At 38.9% G+C, this 14,333-nt stretch overlaps 1 protein-coding gene across 5 annotated transcripts in view; it reads left to right on the forward strand.

Annotated features, from left to right (window-relative positions):
- Positions 1 to 14,333, forward strand: part of MTMR3 (myotubularin related protein 3) — a 152,976-nt gene that overhangs the window by 67,361 nt on the left and 71,282 nt on the right. For 4 of the 5 annotated variants that reach the window (XM_030816084.1, XM_030816079.1, XM_030816082.1 and 1 more), the window contains exon 2: positions 10,937 to 10,989. The gene's annotated coding sequence lies outside the window, so the exon portion shown is untranslated. Of the gene's footprint in view, positions 1 to 10,912; positions 10,990 to 14,333 lie in introns of those variants that run through there. The other variant, XM_030816080.1, reaches the window with a different exon arrangement.

Below are 14,333 nucleotides of genomic sequence, written 5' to 3' on the forward strand. Positions count from 1 at the left end.
AATCTGTGGTCATGTGCTAGCAATAGCAGTCAGGGTTGAGGATTATTTGGGGAGCTCTGCTAGTAGCCGAGGGCTGGAGAGAAAGGCTTATTTCTGTGGGAAGGACTGATCCTGTTGCATGTGCACCAGGTCAGGCCTGTTCATGAATGGTTTCAGACTGTTAATGGATTAGAAAAATGTCTTATGAAGAAAAATGAGGGAACAAAGAATCTTGAGGAAATGATTTTTGTAGCAGTTTCTCTACATGAATAATTTGTATTAGTATTAGGGCAGTATCATTCAAACCTGTCATTAATGTACTACCTGCATATTTTTTTTTTTCTGTATCTGTATACCAAATGGGAGTGCATCTTAAAGACAATGGCATGTTATAGTTGAATTGGAAAAGTTTTTTTCTTTCCTAGTGGTATGTAAATTAATAGTGTGTCTTGAATTTGATGGCATCTCAGATTGAATAAAAGGTAAAATTTTAAAAATGCTCAGTAGCGCAAATATAGTTCTTAAAAAGATACTTGTTTATGTTCTGTTTAATCTCAGATATCACCAATGATAATATATACCACAGCATGGAAATACTGGTAATAGAGCACTCCCATTGAAAAAATAACTATATGCTTTAGAATATAGAGTTTAGGTTAGATGTAAGGAAACTGTTGAAGATGTAAATCATTAGAAAAGAAAAAGTGTAAGTTCTTTCCAAGGTTTTTATGTTTCCAGCATTTTAACATATATACATGTTCTGACTAAACACAGTAGTAGTGCAGAATCTGTTATCCAATTACAGGTCTGATTTTACCAGAGAACTTGGATAAACATATTATTTCTTTCTCCTCTTTTGGACATAGCTCCTTTGACAAATGATTTTTATGTTGGAAAATGCAAGAAAAATAAGTAGCTCAGATTGACTTTGGAAATGTAATATTATTATTAATTCACAGGCTTGTTGGCAACTTGAGAATTCCAATTACTTGTCTGTGTGGATTGGTTTTTTTAAATGCTGAATTGTATAGTACTTAAGTTTTTGATGTATAAACAATATACTTAATATACTCCATAATGTATGAGGATAGGTTTCTATTAGGCTGTATGTTTGAGAAAGTTTTCCTCTTATGAGAAAAGTAATTTAGCCAGTATGCTAAATTAAAAAAAAACAAAAAACCCTGCCTCCCAGTTTTCTGGGTTAAATAAAATGATAGTGTAAGAATTTTTTAAATTCACGGTTTGTTCTGTCTGAATTTTTTTGAGTCATTGATTTAAATGCAGTTACTTAAAATCATACAGGGAGAAATTCCTTTTACTACTTGTTAGCTCTGATTTAACTTGGTACTTTTGCCTTCCTTAAGTAAAGCATGTTGATGAATTCTACTTTTTGGCTTTAGCTGAAAAAGTTCATTTTCTTCCTGTATATATTTGGATGGCAGTCACATGTATTCCTCTAGTTTACATGAGATAAATATTACTAATTTTAAAAAGGTGGGTCTTTTCTGGGGATACGTTGAAGATGGTGTTCAGGTCAAGACAGTTTCTGGTCTTTTGGCCATTTAATAATCTGAGAATTGCTTTGAAAGGGTAGGTATTTGAGCTCATCATTTAAACAGAGCCTGCATTGTGGTGTGTGGTTATTGGAGGTTGTTGGGATTTTTATTATTGGCGTGTTTTCAAAAATATGAGTAGCCCCCTACCTAAATGCCAGAATACAAATTTTAACTAGGCCAGTAGAAGAGCGGATTATCTTCATTTCACATAGCCTCTACTATTTGAATTTTGTCTGTCTTTGAATGTACCTCTTGGCTAGCTAGAGTTGGACAGTTTTCAATTGTGATGACAGCAGTTAAAAATTCAAATCTGTTCCTTTTCATTGTTGAGTTGTATGCTTAAAGGATGGGTCTGCATTTTCATTCAGCTTTCTGGTCCTTGTCAATTTTTGATGCCTGTTATTCTGCATAAAACTGTGTGGCAGGAGCCAGAACTTTTAAGAATCTTTTTGTTTACAGATGGGGAGACAATAACATTAACATTCATTAACATTCAAAATAAAACATTCTTATACTGATAAGCAGTATGCAGGTTAGCTAGGTTTGGGATACTGATAGATATTTTTTGAGTGTAGTTTACTTCCAAATGTCTTCTAGAATTTATGTTTAATATCTCAAATACCTACACAGAATAGGAAGGGCATGCTTATTTATACATGGGCATACTCTTGAGTTCTAATGGCAAGCCAGCCTTCAAATTAAGTTGTCTTCCTGGAAAAGAAACCTCTTAGGCAACTGTGAAGGGAGAGGTATAATATAAAAAGGATGGAGTTTAGAAATTTGTGTTTTTATGGTAAGATCTAGAAACAAAGCATATTAGAACAAGCAGTGTAGATTTTGTACCTTTCAAAAAGATACTGATATGTTTTTATCATGAAATAATAAAAACATATTGTAGTCTTTAAAAAAAAAAAAAAGCCAAAAAACCCGGCCAGGTGCTATGACCCATGCCTGTAATTCCAACACTTTGGGAGGCTGAGGCGGGAGGATTGCTTGAGCCTAGGAGTTCGAGACCAATGAGACCCCATCTCTACAAAAAACCACAACAGTAAAATTGAGCACCACTGCACTCCAGCCTGGGCGACAGAGCGAGACTCCGTCTCAAAAAAAAAAAAATGAGCTGGGCATGGTGGCATGTGTCTGTAGTCCCAACTTCTCAGGAGGCTGAAGTGAGAGGATCGTTTGAGCCTGAAAGGTTGATGCTGCAGTGAGCCATTATCATGTCACTGCACTCTAGCCTGGGCGACAGCGAGACCCTGTCTTAAAACACACACACACACACACACACACACACACACACACACACACACACACACACCGGGTGTGGTGGCTCATGCCTGTAATCCCAACACTTTAGGAGGCCGAGGTGGGCAGATCACCTGAGGTCAGGAGTTCGAGACCAGCCTGGCCAACATGGTGAAACGCCCCATCTGTACTAAAAGTACAAAAATTAGCCCAGTGTGGTGGCGGGCGCATGTAGTCCCAGCTCTTCAGGAGGCTGAGGCAGGAGAATCGCTGGAACCCAGGAGGCAGAGATTGCAGTGAGCTGAGATCGTGCCACTGCACTCCAGCCCCCCCCCACAAAAAAATCACACATACAAACCCACAAAAAACACACACACATTCCACATTTCTGGTCTTTGCTGCCTATCTCATTGATTAGTTTTCTGTTGAGTACGTAAGAATAGGAGCTCTTAATTTAAACCTTATTAAAAAAAAAACTTTTCGATAACCTGTGTTTAAAACTACTCCTCTTCGTGGAGATTGATTATTTTGGGTCTTTTTGTCCAAGAAAATGAAATTAAGATTTTATTCTTTGATTGGTGTGAGGGAGGAAGGAGAGTCATCGGTCTATTGTTAAAGATATAATTATGTATATTTAAGAGGGGCAGAAGTCATTACAAGATTGTAATTAGGAAAATTTAAGTTTCCATAAGGAAGTATGAATTTCTAGAATATCTTTTATTTCCATTTGATTTAGGCATTGCTGTTGAAGACACCGATTTGGGGCAAGGTGTCGGGGAGAACAGGAGGAATTGTAGTTAACTTCTTTCCTCTTCACCAGAGGTTAACTAAGAGCAAGAAGCAGGACATGAATGAATGTGTAAGAATTTGCCTTCTGTTAATTTCCCAAAGGTAGACAGACCTGGGAAATAGTCAAAAGAGCAAGAGTCAGGAAACCTTTTTCCGAGGCTGGAGCTAGTCTTTCTGATCTTTCCAAAGCAATTATAAATATTGAAGTACCTCTGGCACTTAGAATGATTCTGCATGGCTTTCAACTCAGTTAATTTCTAATGCTTGAATGCCTGGATTTTCTATGATTTCTGAACAACTCAGATTTAAGTATGTCTTTTGTTTTCTGGAAATTATAAGGGTTTTTTTCTTAGGAGTTAGAGAGCATTTCTGTTTTATTTTTTTTTATTTTTTGAGATGGAGTCTTGCTCTGTCGCTCAGGCTGGAGTGCAGTGGCGGGATCTTAGCTCACTGCAACCTCCACCTCCTGGGTTCAAGCAATTCTGCTGCCTCAGCCTCCTGAGTAGCTGGGATTACAGATGCACACCACCATGCCCAGATAATTTTTGTATTTTTAGTAGAGACGGGGTTTCACCGTGTTGGTTAGGCCAGTCTCAAACTCCTCACCGCCTGATCTGCCCATCTCAGCCTCCCAGAGTGCTGGGATTATAGGCATGAGCCACCACCACGCCTGGCTGGGAACATTTCTTTCAGATGGTAAACCTAAATGCTGCCTTATAAAATTAGATTTTAAACTCTTAATTTCTATAGTAAAATAATGCCTACCTTATGATGTTTCATAGAGAACATAGATTCAGAAAATAACTTTACAGATTACTTACAGAACTTCCTTACCATCATGTTAATGATATATCAGTATATCTGAGTTAAAAGTATAAAGTGGGCCGGGCGCGGTGGCTTACGCCTGTAATCCTAGCACGTTGGGAGGTCGAGGCAGGTAGATCACGAGGTCAAGAGATCGAGACCATCCTGGCCAACTTGGTGAAACCCCATCTCTACTGAAAATACAAAAATTAGCTGGGCGTGGTGGCGTGAGCTTGTAATCTCAGCTACTTGGGAGGCTGAGGCAGGAGAATTGCTTGAACCCAGGAGGCAGAGGTTGCAGTGAGCCAAGATCGCGCCACTGCACTCCAGCCTGGCGATAGAGTGAGACTCTGTCTCAGGAAAAAAAAAAAAGTATAAAGTGAATGTGTTCTGCATGTAGAAGGGAATATAGAGAGCAAATCAGAACTTACACTTTTATATTCATTCTTAAAAATTTAATTTTTACCGTTTTTAGCAGATTATATGATCTTTGGTTTTAATCTCTTCTGGTGCTAAAGATATTATATATGGCTGATATTCCCCTACCCCCATCTCTTGTATAAGGGTTAAGTTTAAAAGGAAAATGCTTGTAAAATAAGTTATTTAGAAGGGTACCAATGAAATTTGTTAAGGTTGGTTTACTTGCAGTTAATCTTTTCTGAGAACATGGTCAGGGCTGCCTCCTCTTCCCTGTTGAGATGTGTAAAGCAATAAGGTGCATGTGAAATGCAACCAGCCTAATGTCTAAAAATGTTAGTGTGTAATTACTTTGCTTTTGATTTCTCACATTTTTGGGTTTACATCTGGAAAAGCCACTAAATGAAGATGAGTGATTTTTAAGCATTAATCACTAACCTACTGTTTCAGATTCTGTCTATTGCAGAACTTCTTTTGAAGAATGTATTTAGAACCTTTCCCACATTAAAAAGGTCAATTTGTGTAAATGAAGAATAAACAACATATTCTGTACTTCGTATGTAGTTACGTAATTATACATGATTGATCTTTTGGTCATTATCTATTGAAACAGAGTTTTCACTTGTTAATAGTGGAAATTATCTTAAGTGTTGCTGGTTCAAGTGATTTATTAGAAGTAAAGGTTTGTTTTTTTTTGTTTTTTTTTTTTGAGACAGAGTCTCTCAGTCTATCAAGTGGAGTGTTGTGTAGTGGCTCAATCATGGCTCACTGCAACCTCTGCCTCCTGGGCTCAAGTAATCCTCCCACCTCAGCCTCCTAGTAGCTGGGACTACAGGCATGCGCCACCACACCCAGCTAATTTTTGTGGGTTTTTTTGTAGAGATGATGGTTTCATCATGTTGCCGAGGCTGGTCTCGAACTCCTAGGCTGAGCCATCTACACGCCTTGAGTAAAGGTTTTTTGATACAGAAATGATTATAACTTGGAGTTCAGCTTGGATTCTGACAACTTACTAGATTTTTTTCACCCTCAGGAGAGGATGGTTGTTTCTTGCTTAGGAAATGATAATATTTTAGCTGCTTATCTGTGCCCCACAGCTGGCAGAGAAATGCAGTACACTGATCATGAAGTTGCATCTGGAACCCTGAAAACTCCCAGACCTTAATGTTTCCAAAGACAGAAAAGACACATAGCTTCTGGTGTTTTTTTTTTGTTTTTTTTTTTTTATCATGTTAGTTGGAGGTCTCATTGAACCAGGACAGTGACAGAATTTTATATTTACATTTGTTTTATCTTTTTCAATGCATGGTCATCAATAGGGAAAAGGTCACACTAGGAGCATTGAGCCCTGTGAGGATATCGCAACTGACACTGGAATGGCAGTTGTGTAAGGGTAGGAACTTCGTTTCGTTCATTGCTGTATTTCTAGTTCCTAGAATAGTGCCCATCACTCAGAAAAACATGTTGAATGAACATCTACCACTTACCACAGTAGCTGAATGTAGCCATGCTTTTAACTCTCCTTATCTATTTTCATTTATAGTTGACTTCAACAACAAAGGTTTTAGAAAACTTGAGCAGGGAAGCCGGGCGCGGTGGCTCAAGCCTGTAATCCCAGCACTTTGGGAGGCCGAGGCGGGTGGATCACAAGGTCAGGAGATCGAGACCATCCTGGCTAACACAGTGAAACCCCGTCTCTACTAAAAATACAAAAAATTAGCCGGGTGTGTTGGCGGGCGCCTGTAGTCCCAGCTACTCGGGAGGCTGAGGCAGGAGAATGGCGTGAACCCGGGAGGCGGAGCTTGCAGTGAGCCGAGATCGCGCCACTGCACTCCAGCCTGGGCGACAGAGCAAGACTCTGTCTCAAAAAAAAAAAAAAAAAAAAAAGAAAACTTGAGCAGGGAGTAAGACTAAGCTATGGTAGTTTTACACAGTGGGTTTTGGTTAATGCTCGTGATTAATTTATCTTCCCACCATAGAATGGTCTTACCCAACATGCTACAGAATTCTAGTTTCTGATATGTGAAAAGTTAATAGACATAAGAAAGGAAACACTAACAAGCTGAAAAAAATCACCTAAAATTATGGCAGTTGTAAATCTACTTCTTAAAATTTTGCACCTCTTGAATTTTTAAAATACTGCCTCTACACTCAAATTTTTCTCTGGATCTGTTTCTTAATATTAAATGCATGTGTAAAAAAAATCTATTTTAACATCAGCGAAAGTGAAAAGATTGTTTTAAAATTATTCAGTGTTGCCTTCTTAAGGTTTTGACTCTTAATTATCCTTCATTTGAAAGACAGGACTATGTAGAAAGTATTCTGTTGTTCTTTGGAAGTTAAACTGTATCTCAGCCAAAAAAGTGCTGCTTTAGTCCCCAGTACCCCTCAACATTTTAGGAGGCCTGGCCAGAGCCTCTTAGTTTTTTCTCATGAATTTGGTTCAGACTTACTAGTTTTTGTAGCTGGAGTTCTTTTATTATATAAACGGTACAAATTGGTTTGCCTCTTTGCCCTTGTTGAAGCTGATGTGCTAGGTGGCACATCAATGATCACAAACAGTTCTGTGTAGGTGCTAAATATGTCCATTCCTTTTTGGCCTTCTTAGGGCCTCTGTGCCCTTCCTTTTAGTCATTACGTTGTTATTTTACAGAAAGGGACTTAGAGTATATTGTGTTAGGTCCCCCTCTCCAGTGAAAACTGCATGGCGATATCCAATACTGTAGTATTTAATAATTTAGTATATTTTTACTCCCTTTAGGGTTATCTTTTACAATGGACAAAATCCTATCCATATGGGACAATATGTGTACCAATATGTGATGGTGAAAGTTTTACCCTCTTATTTCAGGTAACTTCCAGAAAGGTGTATTTATTTATACCCCTCTTGGAGATGGAACCTAACAACCCTGCCCACCCCTCTTCCCTGTTTGTCTGTTCATTAGTGCTTAATGTGTTTAAGCATCCCTTATTACTTTTAGGTAATTGCTTAGATTTAATGCAGCCACATTACATTCTACTACCTCTACAAATACATGAATGTTCAAGGTTACCCAAACATAACTACTCTTATTCCTTGAGGTATATACATGACTGGTATCATGGGAAGGTACCTTATGGTACCAGAGAGCTTCTTTCAGACTCACCTCTACTTGGCCCTTTTTTTTTCTTTCAAATGAGTCTCTTTTTTTTGTCTCTTAAGTTTAAAAGAGACGGGGTCTCACTGTCACCCAGGCTGAGAGTACAGCAATGTAATTATAGCTCACTGCAACCTCGGACTCCTGGGCTCAAGCAACCCTCCTGCCTCAGCCCCCCGAGTACCTGGGACTACAAGTGTGTGCCACCATGGCTGGCTAATTTAAAATTTTTTTTTTTATTTTAATTTTTTTTTTTTGGTAGAGATGGGGGTATTTCTTTGTTGCATAGGCTGGTCTCAAACTTCTGGCTTCAAGCAATCCTCCCACTTTGGCCTCCCAGAGTGCTAAGATTATAGGCATGAGCCACCACGCCCTGTCTACATGGCTCTTATCTGACAAATAGTCCTAAGAGGCATGAGCAGTTTCTAATTTTGCTCACAATGTTTCACAATGACACACTGTTTCTAACCAAGCAGATGTTTGATTGTGGTTATTGGGAAGAACAGTCTTTGCCAGCATTAAGCCCACCTACCTGAACCTTTTTTGTTGAATCTCCCTTGTTGTTTGATCCATCTCTTGGAAGTTAATCAGCACCTGTGGAAACTTTACACAAACATTTCTGTATTACTGAAGATACCTCATCTTTTTGACAGAATAAATTATCACGTAATTTTTAGAACATGTCAGATAGCTTTTACAGTAGATATAGTGATTTTCCTGAATTAAATCTGGCACCATCAGTTCATTCTTACTCTTCTTCGACTTGACCTGTCTCTTGAACTATTTCTCCCCCAATTTATCTGTTGGACGTACATCTACTTGGGAGGTCACTGTTAAAGCCAGCATATCATAGCTCGATAATTTCGTTGGGATCTACCCTTCATTTCTTAACGATAATATCCTTTTTCTAGTTAACATAGGCCTTACAATTTTTCAGTTATTTTTGACAACTTGCTCTGCTTCCTTTTTTTCCATTATTTTGTTGTTTGTTGTTGTTGTTGTTGTTGTTGAGACAATCTAGGGTCTTACTTTCTTGGCCAGGCTGGAGTGCAGTGGCACCATTGTGGCTCACTGCAGCCTTGACCTCACAGGCCCAAGCCATCCTCTCATCTCAGCCTTCTGAGTAGCTAGGACTACAGGTGTGCACTGCTATGCCCAGCTTTTTAAATTTTTATAGAGATGAGGTTTCCCCATGTTGCCTGGACTGGTCTTGAACTCCTGGCTCCAGTGATCCTCCTGCCTCAGCCTCCCAAAGTGTTAGGATTAGAGGTATGAGTCATTGCACCCGGCCAGACATAATTTTTCAAAAGCAATATAATGTCCTTGCTCTAATACAAAGGAAAAATAAAAAGGAAAATAATTTGTAATAGTATGTATTTCATGCAAATACTCAGGTAGAATTATACTCTTGCAGGAAAAGTTTCTACAGATTTACAAATCCCTCAACTTTCCTGCTGTACTGTGTTGTATTTAATACTTAGTTAAGCAACTTAATAGCAAGGCTGGTCTTCATACTAAATACAGTTCATCTCTGAAGTTGCAAATTATGAGTAGCTATTTTCATTGTCATATAGTGTGTGTGAATAATATGGCCTGAGTTATAAAACTTAAAAGTTATTGGGGAGACAAAAATATTATGTTTAAAATGGTTAAGACACTTCACTGTTGCATATTTAGCTTTCCTTTATGGTTCTTAGTTAATAATGTACCGTATTTTACTGACTTTTTTTTTTCTTTTCTTTTTTGAGACGGAATCTCGCACTGTCGCCAAGGCTGGAGTGCAGTGGCGCAATCTCAGCTCACCGCAACCTCCGCCTCCCGGGTGTGAGTGCTTCTTGTGCCTCAGCCTCCTGAGTAGCTGGGACTACAGGTGTGCCCCACCACACCCAGCTAATTTTTGTATTTTTAGTAGAGCTGTGGTTTCGCTCTGTTGGCCAGGCTGGTCTTGAACTCTTGACCTCAGGTGATCCACCCACCTTGGCCTCCCAAAGTGCTGGGATTACAGGCGTGAGCCACCGCGCCTGGCCTTGACTTAATTTCAGAGTTTTGATATTCCAAGCAATCTTGTTCATTTATGTGACTCCATGTCATTTAAACACCTCAAATGGATGAGTCGTGTTTGCACAACTTTAGAGAAATTGTCACAAAGGAACAGGTCGATTAGATGTTTTGTCTCTGTAAAGTTCAGATTGTTGCCTAGTGGTGACAAGAATTCTTTGTTTTTGTTTGTTTTGTTTTTTTGAGACATAGTCTCACTCTATTGCCCAGGCTGGAGTGCAGTGGCGCGATCTCAGCTCACTGAAACCTCCACATCTCGTGTTCAAGTGATTGTCCTGCCTCAGCCTCCTGAATAGCTGGGATCACAGGCGCATGCCACCACACCAGCTAATTTTTTTGTATTTTTAGTAGAGATGGGGTTTTGCCATGTTCACCAGGCTGATCTCTAACTCCTGACCTCAAGTGATCCGCCTGCCTCGGCCTCCCAAAGTGCTGGGATTACAGGTGTGAGCTACCGCGCCTGGCTGAATTCTTTGTTTTTCTACCATATTCTCCTTACTCTTTTTCTTAAACAAAAGGACAGATCCCTTGATAGAAGCCAATTATGTGTACAAAACACCTTAAACTAAGTCCAAGCCTAGAGTGTCTGTGATCTTTTTAGTTTTGTAAAGTACCTGTTCCTGTATTGGCAACGATTTACTCAAGAAGCCATCAGAAATGATGCTTGCTTGACAGAAAAACTTAAATAAGCCTGTCTCTGGGGTTTGGAAAGCTCTGTTCTGTACAGTTCTGCAATTTCTGAAGGCATGCTAAGGCTTGACTGGGTCCGTTCTGTGCAATTAAACATTCTAAAATCTGTGGTTGACTAAATACTCCATGTTGCACCAATTTAAAAATCTTATTGTCATAGCATTATGACTGGTAGAGAAAGGTCTTGTGGGGAGATCTAAGTGGCTTAACTTGATTCTTAGGATATTTGTCATTATAAAATAACTGGTTTTTCTTTTGCAGACTTCCTTGTGAAACCTCCTAGTAGAAAAAGTTCTTGGGACAAACTTCATTTGGTAAGTTTGTTTCTCCCCTCCTGCCACCCCCGCCCCCCTCCAATACTCTGTGCTGTTTCGAGGCAAGGAAAAATTAATCTACAGGTTGATTTTTGGGGATCTGTTTGTCAATGTCCATGATTATTTAGATGAGTTTTTCTATGTTCACTTTAATGTCCTTACATGTGATTTTTTTTTTTTTTTTTTCACTAGGACTCATACCAGGTCACTTTTTCTATATATAATTGCACTATAATAGTGTACTGGAAAACTTGTATTTAAGTTGAGATTTTGAGTTGCAGTGCTAATCATTTGTCTAAAATAAATAGTTGTTATCAATCTCCAGTTTTTGTTATTTATTTATTTATTTATTTATTTATTTATGTATATATTTTATGAGACAGTCTTGCTGTATTTAGTTAGGTGATTATAGCTCACTGCAGCCTTGAACCCCTGGGCTACAGCAATCCTCCTGCCTCAGCCTCCCAGTTGCTGGGACTACAGGTGTGTGCCATCAGGCCTGGCTAGTTTGGAAACTTTTTTTGTAGAGACAGGATCTCGTTCTGTTGCCCAGGCTGATACAGTTCTTTTAAATTCAAACTTGCTTCTTGTTTCGAGTTTTCTTAAATTGGTATATATCTACATGAAAAATAAGGCCTCTTATTACTAGAGTTAGTTCAGCAGTTCCCCCTTACCTTCTTTCGCTTTCCAAGGTTCAGTTATCCAAGGTCCAAAAGTACTAAAATATCAAGAGAGCGAGAAAGAGAGACACTACACATTCATATGACTTTCGTTACAGTGTACTGTTGCTTGTTCTATTTTGTTATTAGTTGTTGTTAATCTCTCACTTGTTCTAATTTATAAAGTAAACTTTATCATAGGTACATATGTAGAGGAAAAACTATATATATATATAGTTTTATATATATATTTATATATATTTTGTTATATATGTAGTTTTCAGTACTACTTGTAGTTTCAGGGATCCACAGGGGGTCTTGGAACATATTCCTTGAGGATAAGGCAGGGGATTACTGTAGTGCAAATATGAATTTTAATGAGAAAAACACGTTCTGAAAAATTTGTGAGTTCTTTCTCCAGTGTGGCTGCTAAACCTTGTCCTTTTTCATAAAATGTCCTTTTCATAGACCTTTGTGTGTCTCTTACTAGGTAAATCTTTATTACTGCCTCTTGTTTCTGCCACCTGTTTAGGGAACTATAGTACAGTTTTATTAGAAGACAAGTTATTGCCTTGGTTTTAAGTTCCTAAATCCGGATCATTTCCTTGTTCAGGAACTGTTACCTTGCTATTGTCTCTAGAACAAGGATCAAACTCCTTAGCATAACATTTCAGGTTCTTTACAGGTGGGCTTCAAACAGCTTGTCACCTGTTTTCTCTGTGTACCAAGTTCATCTCTTGTAGCCACACTGACCTACCTCCTGTCTCTCAAATACTCCCCAAGGTGCTTTTTTGTCTTACTCTGCCGCCATGCCATTCCTGTTCCCCTCTTGTCTCAGTAGCTCAAAATTTGGCTGGTTCAGTTATTAAAAGCTTGAGTCTTCCAGAAAGTCTTCCTTAAGTGCCCAGCTCAGAATCTCTTTCTCTGCTTTTTGCATTACCATGGTATTAAATTTCTGTATCTCTTAACAAACTCTGTCTTATTAGTTATATTTGTCTGTCACACCCACAGGATTGGGAATGCCCTTGAAGGCAAGAACTATATTGATATTTGAATTGTCAATTCACAGAAACACTCCTAGACTCCTGGGATACCAGTGCCTTCTCAGTGTAAATTCTTCTTGACTAGGGTTTTTGTTTTGGTAAGAATAGGGGAGGAGAATAAATTGGTTTTAGTAGAGATTGGTCAGCATAATCTTGTTGATTTAGGTTACTGTTTTTTCCCCACTTTTCTATATAGTGGAGGATCATAGGGTATATATAATCTGTGCCCTTGTAGTCCAAGTTGCTCCGTGTATTACTTGAGGTATTCTTTGCAGGTATAAGTTTTAGTTTTTGAGTAAGGAATTGAGTAATTTCTCTTTAACAGGTGCCTAAAAGATGAGATTCCATGTTCAGTAGGAAGATTAAATGTTGGTTTGCTTCTGTAAAGATTTCTGAGAAGTCATATCATGGGGGCGGTACTGATGATGGAGCTGAGAGAAGCATGCAGGTTCCGGCTGTCAAGTTCGCATATATTAAGAAAAGAAAGATTATTTCACCTTCAGGCTTGGAATAGGAATCTTAATCTTCATTTAGCCAGGGGGGTGGGGGAGTGTTGCAGATTGATCTGTAGTGAAGGAAATGTAATCCTTTTTATTTTATTTACTTATTTTTTTTGAGACAGAGTCTCGTTCTGTCACCCAGGCTGGAGTGTGGTGGCGCAACCTCGGCTCACTGCAACCTCCACCTGCTGGGTTCAAGCAATTCTCCTGCCTCAGCTTCCTGAGTAGCTGGGATTACAGGCATGCTTCACCACTCCTGGCTAATTTTTGTGTTTTTAGTAGAGACAGGGTTTCACCTTGTTGGCCAGGCTGGTCTCGACCTCCTGATCTCCAGTGATCCGCCTGTCTCGGACTTCCAAAGTGCTGGGATTACAGACGTGTGCCACTGTGCTGGCCAGAAATGTAATAACATATTACTTGGCTCTGTAGTATTTAATATTTGTATTGCCATAATTAAATTTGTAAAAGTGTTAATTTTTTTTTTTTTTTTTTTTTGACACAGGGTCTCACTCTCTTGCCCATGTTGGAATGCAGTGGTGTGATCATGGGTCACTGCAGCCTTGATCTCCTGGGCTCAAGTGATCCTCCCACCTCAGCCTCCTGAGTAGGTGGGACTACGGGCATGTACCACCTTGCTAGGCTAATTTGTTTTTATTTTTATTTTTGTGGAGACTGGGGTCTCATTATGTTGCTCAGGCTGGTCTTGAACTCCTGGGCTCAAGTGATCCTCCCGCCTCAGCCTCTCATAGTGTTGGTCTTACAGATGTGAGCCACTGCCCCTGGCCACATTCTTATTTGAAGAAGCATGATCTAGGTTTGAAGAGAAAGATGTAAATGTATTTAATTTTGATGCCAGGAAACATGCTGTTTGATTATTATGTGCCCCAGATTAAAGGAGACTAAAGAGATATAAAAATAGCTTCAATATATGATCCTGGACTAGATCCTTTACCAAAGGGGGGAATATTGCTGTGAAGGATAAGGGATATGATTGGATTCATTGACAACATTGGAATAGATATGGTAGATTATTATATCAGTGTTAAATTTTCTGAAATTGAAACTAGAACTGTGGTTATATGAGATTATCTTTTTCAGGAAATACATACTGAAGTAGTAAGAGATATTTGTATGCAAACCTC

The sequence above is a fragment of the Nomascus leucogenys genome, chromosome 7b (assembly GCF_006542625.1).
Source record: "Nomascus leucogenys isolate Asia chromosome 7b, Asia_NLE_v1, whole genome shotgun sequence".
Taxonomy (NCBI): domain Eukaryota; kingdom Metazoa; phylum Chordata; class Mammalia; order Primates; family Hylobatidae; genus Nomascus; species Nomascus leucogenys.